Below are 18,102 nucleotides of genomic sequence, written 5' to 3'. Positions count from 1 at the left end.
ACATATCTTCAAAGAACCATACGAGTATAAATTTAACTTCACACTTCATTCTTAACTTTAGCTAGGTTTAAAACACTGTGTGGGACATAGCTGTTCCATGGAGTTAACCTCGTTCTGTAATGAGGTTCCTATAATCAACCACTGTATTGGAATTACTGATGCTGAAGCCCAAAGAAAGTCCAAGACGCCGCACGACTGCCTAAACCCTCCAGGCAGACCGAGGACACTGTTGATGTTCTCCCTGTCGCCTGGCTGGAGAACATGGAAGTGAAGTGACCTGGAGGACAGAACTGAGAATTCACCTCCTGAATTCAAATGTACTCTTTAATACCAAACCAGCTCCATCCACCTGGTCTTTGTTTCTGTCCGGAGAAAAAGGACAAGGAACGGAAGGCCAGATGTCAGCAGAGCAGAGGGTTTGTGGAGGTCCCCRTGCAGAGCGGGCTGCGGGGACGTGGGGCCCAGCCGGGACAGGGCTCCACGGCAGAGGTGGCCAGGGAGACGGGCACGGCTGCACTGGTGCCGGGGATGTGGGCAGGAGGATCCTCCTGCCAGGGACGCGCTGCAGTGCCAGGGAGCTGGCACKCCACACACTGGAATGCAGATTTCAAACACCAGAGCAGGGGCTGCAGTCTCCGAGCAYGCGGCGGGTTCGTTCCTCCCCAGGACACTGTGTCAATCAGTCCTCTTGCTAGGAATAAAACTAGTTAGCTCTTTTCCTGAGGAGGGAAAAAAAGAGCTTTTCACAGGTTCCTCTATCTGGGCACAGGACTGAGAAAAGTCAACACATTTAGTGGATTAAGAAACCCAGGGTGGGTTCTGCAAAGCATATCCAATTTGACAATATACTCGGTATGCAGCGAGTATTTCTGATATATGTGTTCAATATATTGCAGAGATACACTGAGTATATCGGAATAAGTACAGTCAACATACAGGTTTTTATACTGACAAATTGTTTGTCTCATGCTTTCTATCAGGGAGAGATGGCAATGAAGGAAATATTTCTTTAATGCAGTTCTTAAATTACTAAATAGCATTTCATTAAATACATTATTGGCCACAGCCAGTCTATGTTCAGCCCAAAGCTCTCTCAAGGCTTCTCCCCTAGTTTGTTCCTCACCTTTGTTCCGTTTGGTCTGGGCTTCCCTTTCCCTCCGCTCCGCCACTCTCCAGGTTTGGCAGGGATCGAGGGCTTGGATTGTTTTTTTCACCCTTTTCAGTCCTACAACACCCGCAACAAAATCACCAGCAAAATCCTCCTGTGGGCCCCTGGGAATCCTGCAATTTGCTCTTCTTTTTGCAAGGTGGAATGGGACAATGTTCTGGCTAGAGGACATTACTGGTTGAGGCTGTGACTAACTCAGTGCRTGTGTGATTCGCCTTTCTCTAAGAGCTGGGGACAGTCACAGATAATTCCCTATCATTCCCCTTATCCCTCCTGCCCCAGAGATAAGGGTACCCTGGGGATAATATGCTTTGGCTTAAGTATGTTATCAGCTGAGATTTTTTTTAATTACATCCTTCTAACTACTATACTGTAGAGCACACAACAAAGAAACACTCACAAGGACACGAAGGAGCGTTGGGTATGGAAACAGTAAGGGGTTCTTCCTTAGGGGTCTATCAGCCTGCAGCCTGGGAGAGCTGGGCCGGGCCCGGTGGCCGCAGCGGCACCGGGAGGCGGTGGCTGCTCCTGGTGACACAGGCTGGGCCCACCTTGCCCGGCAATGGGGAAGGAAAAGCAAAACACCAACAAGGACCTAAAGCCGTTGCCTGCGARTCTTGAACACGCTGCAAAGTATTTTTCCTTTAATTAGATTTTCTATAGCTCAGAAGACACTAGGGGACCATTAAAATCTCTGCAGCAACGTAAGAGAACAAAGCTTGCAGTTCCATGGTTACAACGGCTGAATTATTTAAACAGAGTGCCTAACAAACAGCAATTTACCTACGCACAATTTACAAAGCCGCTGTTGTGATCGGTTTGATAAATGACCTGGTAAGACAGGATGGATATTGGTATTCTCAAATTGCCCAAATTTCAGATTCTCCAAAGCTCCACGGAAATCCCACAGTATAAGAGCAACCGAACAATGGCTTTATGTCAAGGAAATATTTAAAGGACACTTTGAATATGTGCTACAGATGTCTGAAATGTATTCAGAGAGAAGCGAAGTGCTCAATCTGCAGGCGGTAGAACACAGAGGCACCAAAACCTGAGAAAGACGGCACTCGAGTGACACCAGGGTCCTATCTGACACCTCAAGAGAGCCTCATTTTAAGAAAACCTGAACATTTCCTCCGGAAAGCAGCTCTTTGGAGTGCTTGGACCTCCAGGACTGTGGAGAGGTGAGTCAGGAGGAATTTTTGAAAATGCGTTGGAGATGCAGTTGCTGCCCCGAGGAGCCGAAGAGCTGCAGAATGACATTCGTATTTGCATTTGCTGTCTGACCTTCACTGTGCTGAAAGGACTGGAGTTTTTCATGACCATCCTCAAAATTTCAAGAGCAATGTGCTAAGTTTAAATGAAGAAAGACATAGGGAAAGAAGTTTTTAAGATTATCGTTTAAGATAAACTTATTTATTCCACTGCTCTACAGCAGGCTCATATTGCTAAGCAACGCTGCCTCGCAGCGAACAACRGAGCAGAGCTGCAAGAGCTGGCATGTGGTTTATTTCTCCTGTTACTGTATCCAAAGCTCTTAATCCTAGGGATGCTGCAGAGTTCCAGCCGTGTATCAACATAGGTATTTCCTTGAGCCCTTCGCTTTTCTTCTCACTGCAGTAATTTCTGGTATGACAGCTATTCTAACAGGGCTTGGTGCCACATCCTTGCAGGCACTGAAGTGACTTGATTGCAGGTGAGAAGCACATCCAGAGGGGTAGTTTGGAGGGGAGGAAGCCGCCTGGAAGCAGGGAGCACAGCCTGGAAGCAGGRAGCACAGCCTCGCCTCGGAGCTCGCCTCCTCCTGGCTCTCTCTTGGCACAGTTTGGCACTCTTTCGGCAGGGTTTGTCTAGGTTTTCTTGTTTCCTCTTTCACTGAACTGCTGATTCATAATGCAAGCACTTGTGCCAGCAGCTTTCAAGCTACAGTATCACAGGAACAAGCTAGATAAGGGCCAGGAATACCCCAAACCTGTGCTGCCAAATACTTTGCATCACACAACCAGCAGCTCACTGAAATTCCRTGAGTGCTGTACACAATGACCACTCACCACACCCCAAACCACCTAAGTCTCACCCACTGACCTGTGCTTTTCCAGAGAACTTATATACAGCCAAAGTACTCTTATATTTGATTTGGGGAACCCTTTGATGCAGCTCCTTCTTTGCCTTCTTTTATCTCTGCTCTTACCTTCTCATCTAATTCTTAACTATCAGCAGCCTTATCTGTGTTCCARCCAGAGACTCTGAATATCCTGAAGACTTTAATTAACATTTCAGTTCAGGATCTGCACCTATGCTCTGAWTCTGCCCCAGTATTCTCTTTTGACATTGAATCAGTAAGTGGCTGGTTTAAAACCAGATGACGGAGCAGTCCACTCACCTGAATGCTTTATTGCTTCATTTTACAGACCTGGCAAGAGCCTCAAGTGCCCATGGCTGTTGCTTCAAACCTTTCCCATTTTATTCCTAGCTTCTCACTCTTCACTTGCTGTAATTTAGATCCAGCCACAGAAAAACGGATAGAACCTTAATATGTCTAGTGGTGTGCACCCCCTCGCATGCTATACAAAAGGGGCTTTTCTTGATCAGTGCAGCAGTTTATATTGCAGCGATTCTCCCCTGTGCAAATAAACAGCTTCTAAGATCATTTTCCTCCTTGCTTTTTTGCTTCTAGCCATGCTGGGAGCTACATTATATATWTTTTTTTCCTTTTTTTACTGCATATTTTCTTCTAGTTGAATCATTTACTGAAGTTTGAATCTTCATGGAATTCTTAGATCCTCTCAAAGTGTATTTTTTCTCTGAAAAGCAATTTTGTAAATCGGCTCTGTCTTACTCAGCAGGTCCGTTCCCTGTGTGCATTCAAAGTATTATCTGCTGACATCAATGACAAAATAAGTTTTACTGACTTTAATTCCGAGGAACAGAGTGGTTTTCACRTAGCTGAGACTGCAGTGAATTCTGTTGTACCTCCTAGGTCATCACTAAGCCACTGCTACTGAAATTAAATAGTGTAACAGGTTGTATTAATAGCTTGCGCTGGAGTTTACTGTGGAGGCTGTTTCCAGGGATGGCAGTTAGAGATATCTTTATGCTGAAGATCACTGATACAGCAAACGTCGAACCTCACTTCACTGCTATCACAGAGTAATTCTTCAGGCTGCAGTTGCACTTCAGACCCCTTTGCTGCATTACACATACTCAGCGTTGTCCAACACTGCAGCCAAGCATCATTTTCCTTTTCTTTCCTGGGCTCTTATTTGTTTCTAGGGCATTGATTATTTTAATACTGTTCCCACTTCCTTTCATAAGTTCTAATAAAAATATTGCATCATTCTAGCACTCAATATATTTCCTGTAGGAATCATGGCATTTGTATAAATAAGCTTTCTTATGCAGCTCTTTTATGGCAGTTTTACATAGACTTAAAGATATCTTCAATTAACAGCTGCCTGTAGTCTTTTAGGACTGATATCTGTGATCTCTGGAAGCTTCCRAGGTGCCTTAGGTGGCAGCCGGCCGGCTGCACTGCTGCATGGCTCTGTGGCAGCGCTGGGGGCACAGATCTGGGCCCTTGCACAATCCCCACTCCTCTTCAGTGGCAGGAAGAAGTGACAAGAGGCAAATTAGAGCGAAGCTCCTCGCCGGTGTCTGAGCGGGTCAGCTGTTGGGAACAGGCTCATTTCCTTTAACAATCACAGTCTGTGCACTTACAGGAATACAGTTGTGGACCTGATCCTGCAAAACACGCAGTGAAACACGGAACAAGCAGCCAAGAGAATTGCGCGGGAGCCTTTCTGCAAAAGCGCAGACCACGAGGACTGCAGGAAATCGTTACACTACAGCACAGGCCGGGCACCTTTGTGGTGAGCCCTGAGATATGGAGAACCCCAAGAAGATACCCAAGAACCAAGGTTTAATATCTTAACTATCAATTTACTATAGAAATATTTTAGTATTTTCAGAGTTTGAGATTCAGAGCTGCTCTGTACTTGCAGCTTTAAAATGCGCAGAAATCTTAAGCGCTACAAAATCGTCTCATGTTCCTCCAAAACAAGCAAGAAAATGCGTTCCCTGCGCTTGACATTTTAAGAGAGATTGTTATTCTAGGGGTTTCTCAAGCAGGAAACGTCAGTTAACAGAGTAGCTGCTACTGAAAGCTGCAGAGAGCTCTATGGAAACAGGCAAGATGTGCGGACGCAGGCAGAGGCAGTGAGGGAACAGCAGGGCCTTTGCCACGGCCTCCTGCGCGGCTGGGAGCTGCCTCTGCCCCAGCACCACTGGCCGTCCCTGCGGCAGCCGCCTCTGCAGAGCAGGGACAGCGGGCTGCCCTTCTCCAGGCTCTTTGGGAGAACTCTCTCTGCAAGCTGGAGCTATAGCTGACACGATGCGTAAGGCAGCCCCGCATTCAGCACGCCGCCACCTCTACCCTACTGCTGTCCACTACAGAGATACCGTATCTTTAAAATCAAAATTGTTTCATAGATAATATTAAATAGGACTTCAGCARAATTTTCAGATATGCTTCACAAAAATATTGCAGAGTTCTTTTTTTCTTTTTGCATAAATGGGTGCACTCAAGAGAGTGTGTAGTTAAGAAAGTATCTACATCTACAGTATCTATGGGGAAGGAGATGAGCCTAACTACAGCAAGTCAGCTGAGCTGCATGGCTCGGAGAGCTACCGGCGGCACCTTTTGTTGGGTGCTGGGTACTAGATACTGCTCTGAGGAGAGACACAAATGTCCTCCAAGATCCTTAGTTTATTCCTGTATTTGGCACCCTACAAAAACAACAAGAGGTATTCACTTTAAACCTTTATCTCTCTTTAAATCATGAAAATATTTTACATCCTGTCCTTGAATGTGTTTTATGAGAGATGTAAATTATAATTTTCAGAGCTCTCAAATAGAAGTATGTCCACTTAAGTGAGACTCAGTTTTGCAATTCAAAAGGCAATTTCAAAATGCAAATCTACTCTGTGTACATTAAGTATAAACTGTAAAGAACAATCATCATTTCCATACAATATTGCGTAGTTTAATGTGGAAATATAATCCATTTGGAATTAAAACAGTCACACAAAATAAGCTTGCATATTTTATGAATAAATGAATTTAAATTCAGTATCAAAATTCAATATCAAAGTTTGCTCAAAATCATTATGAGCAAACTCAAAATAAGGTGGGATTTCCATTTCCTTTTTGGGAATAGCACATACCATTTCTAAGACCTTGAATGGCAAATCGAGAGCATAACCTTGTTTTAGAAGACTCCTCCTCATTGCATTTAAATAGACTGTCACAAGTGCAGAGCTGCAGCTTCTTACTGCATACCAATGGAAAGCTGCTTGTGTGGTCCATCTCAYGGACTGACAAGAAAAAAAGATTCAAGAAGTAGTATTTATTCATTAAGATAAAGATAATTTTAAAGAAAATGCTCCACATTTATCAGTTTTATCCACAGTAATAAAAATATTTGTATTTTTCTTTTCCCTGCATTGAAATTAGAGCAAGATATCTATGACCCCCCATAATAATCCCAKGTGGTGACCTGTGTAGCAGAACAACAATATTTTAGGGCAAACTCTTAGTTTCAGGGGTTTAGCCATTTTATTTGATAGAACTGTCTGGAGTCCAAGGGCCCTCATTTGTACTCAGCCTTGACTGCTGTGGAACAAAACAGCAACGCTGCTAACTGGGTAATCATGATTCAGTTTTTCAGAATGATGCTTTTTAAGATTTATCTTACTTCATGATTTTTCTGTGAAAAATAAACAGACCAACCGTCCCATGAGGCAGAGAGGGTGCCCAGCCCACGGCGCCCGGCCGAGCCGATGGGGTTATGCCAGGTGGGGACAGCTCCGCACCCCCGTTCCCGGTGCCAGCCTTGGCAGCCAGAGGCGGCCGCATCCCYGGACAGAGCTGCAGGTCGTTGTTGTCAGGGCTCTGCTGGGGTTAACAAACAACCTCTCAGCAGATTTTGCCTGAATTAACATCACATTCATGATCTACTCTGCTTTTTAAGATTATAGAGGTACTCTTCATTTTCTAAAGAAATAATACAGCACTAGAAATCTCTGACAGTACAGACCATGGGAAAAACAAATATTGCCAGAATTAGCGATATGCCATACAAAGTCAAACAAACAAAACCTCTATTTATTGCTGAAAACCTGCAGCTCTGAGGATCCGTCAACCAAGAGGCACCGCGGTGCTCTGTGCTGAGCAAAGCAGGAAATCAGTTTCCTAGTCAGTTAGGAAGGGCAGCGCGCGGCGTGCGGCTCTCACACAGACATCCATCTACGCCCCTGAGATTTATCGGTGAGGAGATAAGCGAGCCGGAGCGCGCAGCACGATGCAGAGCAGCAGCTCCCCGCTCTGGGGCTGATCRCGGCGTGTCGCAGCTCACGCGCTTGTCGGCTCCACAGAACAGCGCCCGGCATCTCGCCAGACAAAGGAYGGCGCTTTTAGCAGCTGCTTTGTATGTCCAAGGCATGTATTTTTAATGACAACACATAGTTTGACATCATGGGTAATTCACCATCCGCACAGCTGAGTAATAGCCTGTCACCAGACCAGCCGAAGAGCTAAAACTCACAAAAATAATAAAAGCAGCTTTTTTAAATGTAGGCACCAAGGAACCTCTGACACACAGCTGGAAGCACATGCTTTTATAGCTGCTTTTTCTACAGTGGCTTTTCTCATCAGTGAGACAGCCTTTTCCTGACATGTACTGCAATAAAAACGTTTACAAAATCAAGAGCATTGGAGAGAGCTGCTAGGAAAAGAGGAAAGACCAGAATTTTTGCTTATCTCAGTAATTTAACAGTCTACAGAAAGCTATAGAAAATACTATATTGACATTCTGCCAGTAGAATGCAAACTTCAATTAATTTTTTTCTTCTTACAGTTTYTGGGCTTTTCAAACAAGATTGAAAAGCAGATCAGGTAGGGATGATTCCCACAGAAAGCACCAAACTACATACCCATCCCTTCTATGTTTGAGATGTAAGCATCGGATTTGGAACTGAGTACATGCAGGCTTTGCTTCTGTCTCAAAGGATTATATTTTGCAATCTAAAAATCCACAGACCTCAAATTTAGGAAAAATAAAACTTAGTTTCATTAACTCGTCTTCYTAGCGCTGGAGTTGGCCTAGCAGTGGCAAAGTGCTGAGTCTCAGCTAGACAACAAGGAAGAGGAAAGTGCAAGTAGATGGCATGGGTTCAGTTTGTCTAGAGTTTATAATTAAGGAGTTTATTATTTGGGGGAGAGGAGATAGGCATTASAATCATAGAACCATATGGCTGGAAAAGATCTTCCAGATGATGGAGCCCAACCACAGGCCCCCTAGGACTTCTGGACTGTTTTGCTGGATGGCTGGAGTTGGACACAGGGGTTCAGAGCAGGCCATGGGGTGCTGGGGCAAGGGAGGCAGGGCAGGAGAACCCCAAGGAAGGAACAGGGAGGAACAGCCTCAGGCATCTGAGAGACCGAGATTCGGACCCAAGTAAGGAAGAGTGAGAGGAGGAGAGCAAGGAATAGAGACAGAAAAATCAGTGTTTTCCACTGAAAGTTCAATTAAAACCAACTAACCAAGCAACTCTTGCTAATCCATTTTGTTGTGTTAAATTGGTAAGGTGAGACTGACCCTTAAGCCARTGACTTCTCATAAATGATAGGTCTCCTCTCAATTTAATCTGTAAAATATCCCCTATATTATACATAAGACATAATATATGGTCTAACACACTACATTTCAGAGTAGAATACAATATTAAACAGGACATAAAAGAAGAAAAAGAGTAGAGCAGAGAAAAAACGGTATGCATATAAAAGCAGAAACATATTGTAGACCAGCAAAAAAAAAAAAGCTATGGTCTTCAAATAATATATCTCTTTTATTCRCAGTCTGTTAAGTATTATGAAGTGATCTTCAACATCCAAATAATCCTCAAATGACCTACAAATACAGAATTAATAAATCTCATTAAGAGCCAGCATAGTATGTTTATGGATGAGGTTGGGCAGAACGGAAGCAGTAAAGACAAAAATGAACATGAAAATACAAAATGCAAAAGGTCTGGAGAGGCCTGAAGGAATAATTGACTCAAGGGAATAGTGACTTGAGATGCTCCCTCACCTCGCCACGGCAGGACAAACCTTGAGCTGCAAACACTCACAGGTTGGGAATCTCAGTGCATGGTACTTTTGAGCACAAGGCGGGGAAATTTTTCTACAGAATTCTTAAAGAATAGGAATCCTTGAAATGGGCATTTTCAAGCCCTGCCTCAAACAGAGGTGCTGGAATTTTAGCATGGATTTCCTTTCTCCAAAATATTACTTAGCCATTGAAGCAGAAAATTTTAGGGAAAAAAAAGGAGACTTTCCCTGTCAATCTTTCCCTTTTAATCACATGATTTTCCCTTCCTTTATTCTTGAAGTATCATCTTTACTTTCTCTTTTCTTTAGGTCAGACATCTAAAAGATTGTGGAATTTTTGTTTTATCTGTTTAAAAAAAAGTTCCAGTCCCTTGAAACCCTTTTCCAGCTGGGCTGCGGTTTATTAAATGGTGGTCCAGTTTATTAAGGAAGCTGACAGAACCATATTTTTGCCACATTTAGAAGCTAAACAAGCAAGAGAATATTCAAGTCTCAACTTACCTATAATTTTATAGTCATTTTAATGATCACATCTCATAGCACTTTGATCATGTTCAGAGTTGTCTCATCAGTCTTGGAAAGATGACCTTGTCTGGCAGTATTTTCAGTCAAACTGGGAGACAATCTCACTTTTATTTTCTTTACAAAGACAACTAATAATGACTAAAGTTATTTAGTTAACTGTACAGTCATATCCTAAAAACTGACTCTACAGGACTTTCCCCTGAAGGCCTCCAACTTTCTCTCCTTTTCTAGCAGCCTGAACAGAAAGCATCGTGTTATAAAGGAGAGATGAAAGGAAAATTGTGAGGATGATGGCCCTTTCATCTGCAGGTCTTTGAAGAACAGGTATAGGGCAAATTCTTCTGATTCTTCCTGAATAATGTACTCTACCAGCCCCAGCAATAGTTCTGTGCTGTAAATAACTGCAGCAGAACAGATTTCTCAGTATTTTTGGCTGGAGTTCTGTGTTTTAGAAGATGCTGCCTCACACTTGAAACTTTCTAGGGGAAGTTTTGTTTGAAAAGTTTGCATCCAAGACAGGATTTCAGAGAAGACGACATCTCTGGATTAACTAGCTGCAGCTAATTCTGGTTTACTGGGGCCCATAGCTGCACTTCCCACACACAGCCTATGGAAAGCACAGAGCAAAACAGCAATTAYGCAGGAAAAGAGGGACTCGGAAATGGACCAAAGGCACAAAGCTTCACATAAGGGCCTCCCCACTCATCCAACTTCCCAATCCATTTGGTTTTCCAGGGTAGCTTGTTACTGGCTATGATGCACGTAGCTCGAGCCACTCTTGAACTGAAAAAGGGATTTCATCGTAAAAAATGAGTTTTAAGCCCATATTTATAAGATGCCATTACTGAACATAACTTTAGCAGTTAAACTCTTTAGCAGTGTTTATCGTGTATTTCTAGCATCAGGAAATGCTTTTTCTAAATCAAACTCTTCTTGATCATGCAGCAGAATTCCCCCCATGACTTCATATCAGGACCTGCAATTCAGCCTTCATCCCTATGCATCCGTCACAATATCTGTATTGCTAATATAAAAACTTCCTCTTTGTATCTAACTTTGTTATCTCATAATAAACACCATTTTTGCAAATAAAGTCATTGGCAAGTAATATACTATTTGGCACTGCTCTTTTTATCTGAATAATTTGCTAGGACAGATATACTATAGCCTGTATTAAATGTTGAGATTATTGAACATGTGCTTGTGCAGAATTAATATTTTATAGTTTCTAGGTCCTGTGTGGGCTGGCTGTTCTCCTGRAATGCGGTAGCACCATGGAAACGTTGGGAGATATTTTCTCTTAATTGCATGAATGGTTGACAGATATTAGTACAGTACCATGGAATTAAACTCCGATTGCTGATGAATTCTGATGGGCTGCTATAGGGTTTCTGTTGTCTTGGTTTTATTTTTAATCTTGGCAACATCTGTCCTTGTCCATTATAATTTCTTAAAGCTTTAATGTCAGTAGGTATTGTATCTGTATGATATGTAGCATATAATTACCACAACTATAGCTCACATAGAGGTAAACTCTTTTAGCTTAGAAAATTGCTTTTTTGAGAAAGAGCATAATAAAAATCTCTTGAATGATTAAAAACCCTAATTAAATGTTTTCCTTTTTAATTGTTATTTTGATATCAAAAATCTAATTCTCCAAATGATTATGATAAACCCTTGATTTTACAAGTGTTTAAAATGAAGTATTTAAACATTGTTATTCAAAACTATTGACAGCAAATACAGGTGATTGGTTATAAATTGATTTTTTGTGTGTTCTCCAAGTTAGAGTTGTGCAGTACTTTATATGACTGAGCCCTAGAAATCACTGAGGATTAATTACATCATGAAGCCGTTTTATACAGCATCTTGGGGTTTTTTGTAAGGTCTTTGTAAGGTGAACCACTGTATGGTTCTCCATTCTGTAACCATTTGGGATGCATGTTATATCTACATATATAGCAAATGAGCAAGAGAACTASAGAAATAATATGAGTGACAAGTAAAAATGAATAATCTTATTAAAACACTTTTACAGTTGTGTAATTTCCTCAAACATCAGTACAAGAGGCTAGGAGCTGTGCTCTTACCAGTGCAATTCAATRAAATGAGTAAAGGAGATGGTAACCCTGCTCAGATGATCTCTTTCTGATAACTACAGCTGGCCTCTTGTGTCCTCTTTCGTGTCCAAGTTTGCACGCTACAGATGTGGGGGCCTGACTTTCTCAGAGCTAGAGCTACCCGACTCTTGGGCCTTAACAGTAGCTTCTTCAGCAGCTTCTTCTTACACCTTATCGTGTAAGGTCAGGCACGCCACACACTGCCCGGCCTTCTAGGAGCTGATACCAGCAATTCAATGACCCAGACCCTCCTGAAACAGATCTTTTTCTTTTAAGTTTTGCAATATTAACAGAATTTAAATATGGAGAAATTCTCCATATCAATCTAGCTTACCAGAATCTATGCAGTCCAGACCCAAATGTTCAGTAATCATGGCTTCAGTTCGCTCAGCTCTTCCCTCTGTAGAAAAGACACATCTTTAAATTCACTCACACCAAGTTTAACTCAAAATTCAAACTAAATTTTGTTACAGCAATGAGATAAGCAATCATATGTAATTAAAAATATTTCTATATTACAAGCTGACCATACAAAAATTATGTAAAGCACTTGGAAGTTTTCTATAGGAATATTTTATTTTCTTTCTCCTACTAATTTCTTTCTATGCTAATTAGAGGCAATAGGAAGCAACAGAGGGAGACAAAGGAGAACACTTATCATCCAGCTGCTTTCAAGTCTTATGACTTTAACCATAAAAAATTAGGAAAACAGGAAARATAAGGAAATTCTGCTATCTACGGAAAACATATAGCACATTATCTTTGAGGAAATACTTAATCTGCCCATGTGAACTTGTGACATACACAAACCTACACAAACCTTCTCTGCATCACTTGTTCTACATTACACAGTGTCACTAAGGTAGGCTACATATATTTGCTCAATAGCATGAGACTTTTTGATGTTTAACATAAACTACAATAATTATCCTTAACTATACAAACAAACAAAAAAAATCATTCTTTATATAAGACAAAGACCTAGTACCAAGACTAATCACAGTATCACTCCCTTTTCAACACAACAGCATTGTTGGTATTAGCAGTTGAATACACAAGTTTTACAGTGTGCTTGAGGGCATGTGATATGGGAACCATGAGTTCCTGAAGCATTTTCCACTTCCAAACACAACTKTTTTTCCTGTACTTTGCATGCTTTAGTGCTTGGTCACTAGTAAGTTCAGGGCTGGACATATTTCAATCTAGTTTAGAGGTGAGAATCAAAACAAGAAGGAAAAGGTTTTACTTTGTTTTTGTTTATAGAAATCTTTGGACCAACTCATATTTCTTAAAACAGCAAGAACGACATAACAAATTTATCTAAATTGCATTATGTTCTGCCAATTTGCAAAAGCAGAACATTAACTGTTGTACCACTAGAGCTATGGCTGAGCCTTTGCTCTAACTTAAATGCTAATACAAATTCATACCCTGAGTGCAATCTGAACCAGGTGCAGTTTCTAGCAGCCATTGTTATCTTTTCTTCAAAAGTTTTCATAGACTCTTTAAACAGCAAATTCTGAAGCATTTTCAGGAGACTTCTGATTTTAATCAAAACATATCACATATACACAAAAGAAAAATAAGAATTCTCTTCTTATTCTCTATATATCTCTCATTCCCTGTCTAGAAGGGAATGATAGATTTTTAGTCACTTTGTTCCTATAATAACAGYTACATGTAAAGCCCTCGCAGGATAGTGGGGTTTGAAAACTGAGAGATTTTTTGCTGTCTCTGTGTTGATTTGCTTCATGCTCTCTGCTAAAACTCTCAAGAAGCCAATGTTCAAGACAGCCAAATGCTATTAGTGCTATTAATATTATTATTAATATATCATCATTAATATTAATATGTCATTAAAAACATCCAGTAAGCTTTAGAGGGTAAAAAATTTACCATGAATGTCTCTGAGCCAAATCCCAAACAAGATGTCTGTAAAAACGAGGGCAGGGATTACAGCTCTACACTTGKATCTAGCTGGATTGTGTCACTGGCTCTTTTTCCAACATGTGGAAGTAAAGCCTGGATCTAATCAAGTTCTCCATTTTGCAATTGTTCAAAATTCAAATTTGGACTTTACAATTTGAAGTCATTGCTGCTATAMATTAAGAAGAGTATCTAAGCAAAAGTCCTAAGGTAAAAGGACTCTTTTATATCCATTCTTTTAATGTTCCCTCTATTGCTAGGTAAGTCCTTATCTTTCCGCACATCCAGATGCACTGTTACACAGACTGTGCAACAGGAATAGTTTCTGTCTCTATATTTGGAGAAGGCAGCACGCTTATCCTTCAGCATTCCTTGAGCCTTGACCTCAGGAACAGCWGGAGACAGTCCAGGGGGACAGTCCTCCTTCATGAGGCCTTCTCATTTTTTTGTGCTRTGATACAACAGTACAAATATATTAATAAACTCGTGATCAGATCTGAATGTACTGCCACTGAACCCTCACACTGCCCYTTTCACAGGGGTCTTCCTTTTACAGTCCGAAGGAAAAGAGGCCTGGATCGCTCGAAGAGGTGCCCAACACGCATAGGCAAGTTGCACAGGCAACAAATGCACAGGTTTTCAGCAGCTCCATTGTCACAGAACASAGTCCTAGGCACACAGACACACACACAGGTGAAGCACATCTGGGGGCTCTTTCAATTTGCAAAGACCCAAGTAATGGCAACCTGCCCCTGTATTTATTGACACAAGTTCTACAGCTCCAGTAACWGAAGTCTGCCTTCCTGGTGCCAGAAGCCCTGGATTCAAATCCCTCTTTTGTTTGGTTCCTGGGCACTTTCAAAAAGTATCTCGAAAATACCAAGWAAATACCAAAACGACAATCATGTAAACGAAACATAGTTGGTTTGGAATACATCATTTTATTCTCTACAGCTATTAAGAAAATGACACAATTATTATTTTTGTACTATTTTAACAAAGTAAACTMTTTACTGTGTTAAAGCTTAAACTTAATATGAAACTTAAAGTTTCATTATTTCCTTATAAATTCACCTACAGGAGGGCAGATGAGTTCTGAAGTTAACTTCAGATGTTGAACAGCCTAAACTTGGCACTTTTAAGAGGAAATGTTCAAAGTATTACATGGTATTTGACTTGCATTGAAATTAAGAGTAGGCATGAAACCCTGCACACTGGGTTAAAAATGTAAGGATTACTGTAAACATTGCATGCTTTGTCTGATCACTAAGTAGAAAAATGTTTYAGAGCCTGTGCAGTTTATACCCAGCCTGAATTCAGATGACAGATTTGAGAAGTAGGTTTCTGTCAAATCACATGCACAAGTGCCATTCACTGTGATGTTAATGCCCAGAAACAATAACGCTAACGCCTAAGGAAAGAAATTTATGCACAGAGAAATGGGCCTCTTTGGTTGGAAAGCAGAGCTCAGCGGGGTAACAAACCTACAAAGATCCATGAGAAACAGCCAGGTAACCAGGTACCTTTTATGCATACCCTGAGCTGAACATACACGTAATCGGCGACGCAAAAGCATGACTCCTTCACATTGCTCTTTGTATAAATGTGCGTAGTTCAGCACATTTCCACCAGCATCATTCAGATTAAATCAAATCAATTTTCAGCATATTATTACATGACTTTTGGCATTTGTAAACTTGTATACGTATATTCTAAAATTAGAGTTGTTTAAAATGAGTAATTAGAGGGGAAAATCTGGCTGAAAAGAATTGAAAACCAAGTTAATCAGRGGTGAGGTTGGTTGCATTTCCTACTGAAATTGAATGGAGATTGCTCAACACTTAAGATTGGATTGTATAAGAAATAGTTCTCATATCAGAAAACATCTGGTATTTCACTAGTGTTCACATTCTAGTTCRGGTATAGGGGAGGTTGCCTGTGGTATTTTTTCTTCTTTACTGAGCAYTGCTTTTAAGAAAGACTCCCTTTCCAAAAGCAGTGTGGTTGAGGAACTCAGAGCTCCCTTGGGGCCCTGAATGGGGAACTTAGACTTCAACCTGCCCTAACCCTCATGCCCCCAACTCTTCTGCCCTGCTAAACCACTCCTGTTGTGCTGTTTTGGCAAAAACATAGGGTTTGTATTTATTAGATGACATCCCCACATGGGGCATGACATGAAAGCCAAGATCACTACCTGCAAGTTCCCTGTTATCCCCCATGACAGTTYCCAGTTCCATCATGCTGATTTCTTTGCAGATCTGTCCTTTTACTCCTAATCTTTCTGGTCTCTCTACTTATTCACAAGAGATTAATTAATCCAATTTTTTATACAGCTAGAGGCAAAGTCCTTCCCGTCTTCTCAAATGTCCTAACAGCTGGCTCTAAGCCAGCTGGAAAAATCCTGGTTTAGCGCTTCTTTCAGTTTATCAAAAACTGCTCTACTGAAACCAAGAACCTTTATTTCCAGCATTCTATTTAATGAAGTCACCTACTATTGTAGGAAGGTCATTTTTAACAACAAGACCTAAAATACTTCGAGAACAGTATCGCCTCTTTTGCAATCAATGAATATTTGGCTAGAAACTGAATAGCTGTAACCTGAAATAAAGGATACCATCTGAAATCAGTGTGGACTGTGATCCAGAAAAAGAAATAAAAAGGTTGTCATTTTTGTAGAAAGTTTGCAGATAAAGTAATTATGAAATTTAACAAAATATTTACTCCACACAACTCCAAATCTATTCATAGTAAATTACATTGTGTTACTATGACACTGAGGCAAGCATGYAAGAGAATTGCATTGCCAGAGTGCTCACGGAAAAGTACCATCACAATGGTAGGGGCTGTAAAGCAGAGATGATGCTGTCACCAAGAGCAAATAGTGAGTAGTTACAAATATTATAAAGTGCTCGAGAAGAACATGACTRTTCCTCCTTCTCTCCTAAGGTAATTATCTCTTCTTCTCTTTTTAATGTATATTGAAATGAATGTTCATGTTAATGCAACAAAATGAACTGAACTACATAAGACAAGCAGTATCATCAACTGCAAAATGTTTCATTTTATCTTTGTGAGCAAGAATGCATATCTTASCACAAATCAGAATCATTAGGTAATCTATTTAACGTGCACACAAGTAGATGATTTCTTTGGGGGAAAAAGAGGAGAGGAAAACTCAACAGCACCCCTGATCTCTTACCAGAAAAGTGGTACCTATATGTTAATCATGCAAATGTTTATGAAGCCTCTCACTTCCTTAATATATTGATCCTGCCCTTGTTTCCCAGGGCTAATTTGTTCTCTCTGCCTTGCCTTCAGGATTTTTCTTAGAGTCTAGTGTTTCTAATCAAATCACAGCATATTTCCAGTGTATTTTTTCTCCTGTTTAGAACATTTCAGCTTTTCTGTGTCAGTCCTCCAACAAAAATATTTGCATCAATAAGGYCTACCCTCTAGAGCCTTTCTGTGTATACATCACCCAGGAGTGAGCAGGAATACTAGCAACAGCAATGCCAAAAGCACACAGGGGAAGGGGAGGGACAGAGCCCGTGGGTACAAAGCAGGAGCTCCCGTATCACCCCTCGTCTTTGCGCGCTGCCGGTGCTTGCTGCTGCTCGGCCGCTTCCAGGACTCCTTCCTCAGGGCCCGGAACCTGCTTTTGTGTAAAGGAGGGTTACAGCAGCAATGCCAGGGCTCCCACTGAGGTTGGTGCTCTTCTTGCTTTCTCTTTCCAGRTAGGGCAAAACCAGAAATTATTTAATGCTCAACAGTTTTACAGGGTCCAAGAAAAAACAGTAAAAGTGTCATCTGCCGATACAACACCCAGGAAGCTACACTGCACAAGAAGCGTTCAAAGTAAGACTAGCAARACATGGAAGAGCATGAACTCTGCCACTTTTACAGCTCTTTCATCAACTAGAACCACGTTTTTCAATTGAGTTACTAACTGCCCAGCCCGTAGACCCAGAGAACTAGGCGAATTCAGGGACTTTTCAATTACCTCTTTTTGCCATTGTTTTCTATGGCTACTCCCCAGACTTTCAGGAAGGCTTCCATATCCTATAAGCTCCTATAGGATCCTGGGTCAAGTAGCTCTGGGCCATACAAGCGTCATTCACGAGCTCAGGGACAGCAGATAGCAGCACCTACTGCCTCCATGCCCATCATAGGAAACATTCTGCCCAGGCAAGCTGGCC

The 18,102-nt window shown here is 41.3% G+C and overlaps 1 long non-coding RNA gene across 2 annotated transcripts in view; it reads right to left on the bottom strand.

Annotated features, from left to right (window-relative positions):
- Positions 1–9,784: 9,784 nt before the first annotated feature.
- The window catches only part of LOC112945550, a 26,240-nt gene continuing 17,922 nt past the window's right edge, over positions 9,785–18,102 (bottom strand). For both annotated transcript variants that reach the window (XR_003249031.1, XR_003249030.1), the window contains exons 2-3: positions 12,315–12,380; positions 9,785–9,948 (exon numbers count right to left, since the gene is read on the bottom strand). This is a non-coding gene — a long non-coding RNA (uncharacterized LOC112945550). The remainder of the gene's footprint in view (positions 9,949–12,314; positions 12,381–18,102) is intronic.

The sequence above is a fragment of the Nothoprocta perdicaria genome, unplaced genomic scaffold, assembly GCF_003342845.1.
Source record: "Nothoprocta perdicaria isolate Ctin4 unplaced genomic scaffold, notPer1 scaffold_191, whole genome shotgun sequence".
Classification (NCBI taxonomy): domain Eukaryota; kingdom Metazoa; phylum Chordata; class Aves; order Tinamiformes; family Tinamidae; genus Nothoprocta; species Nothoprocta perdicaria.
This window is presented reverse-complemented; position numbering and strand designations above follow the sequence as displayed.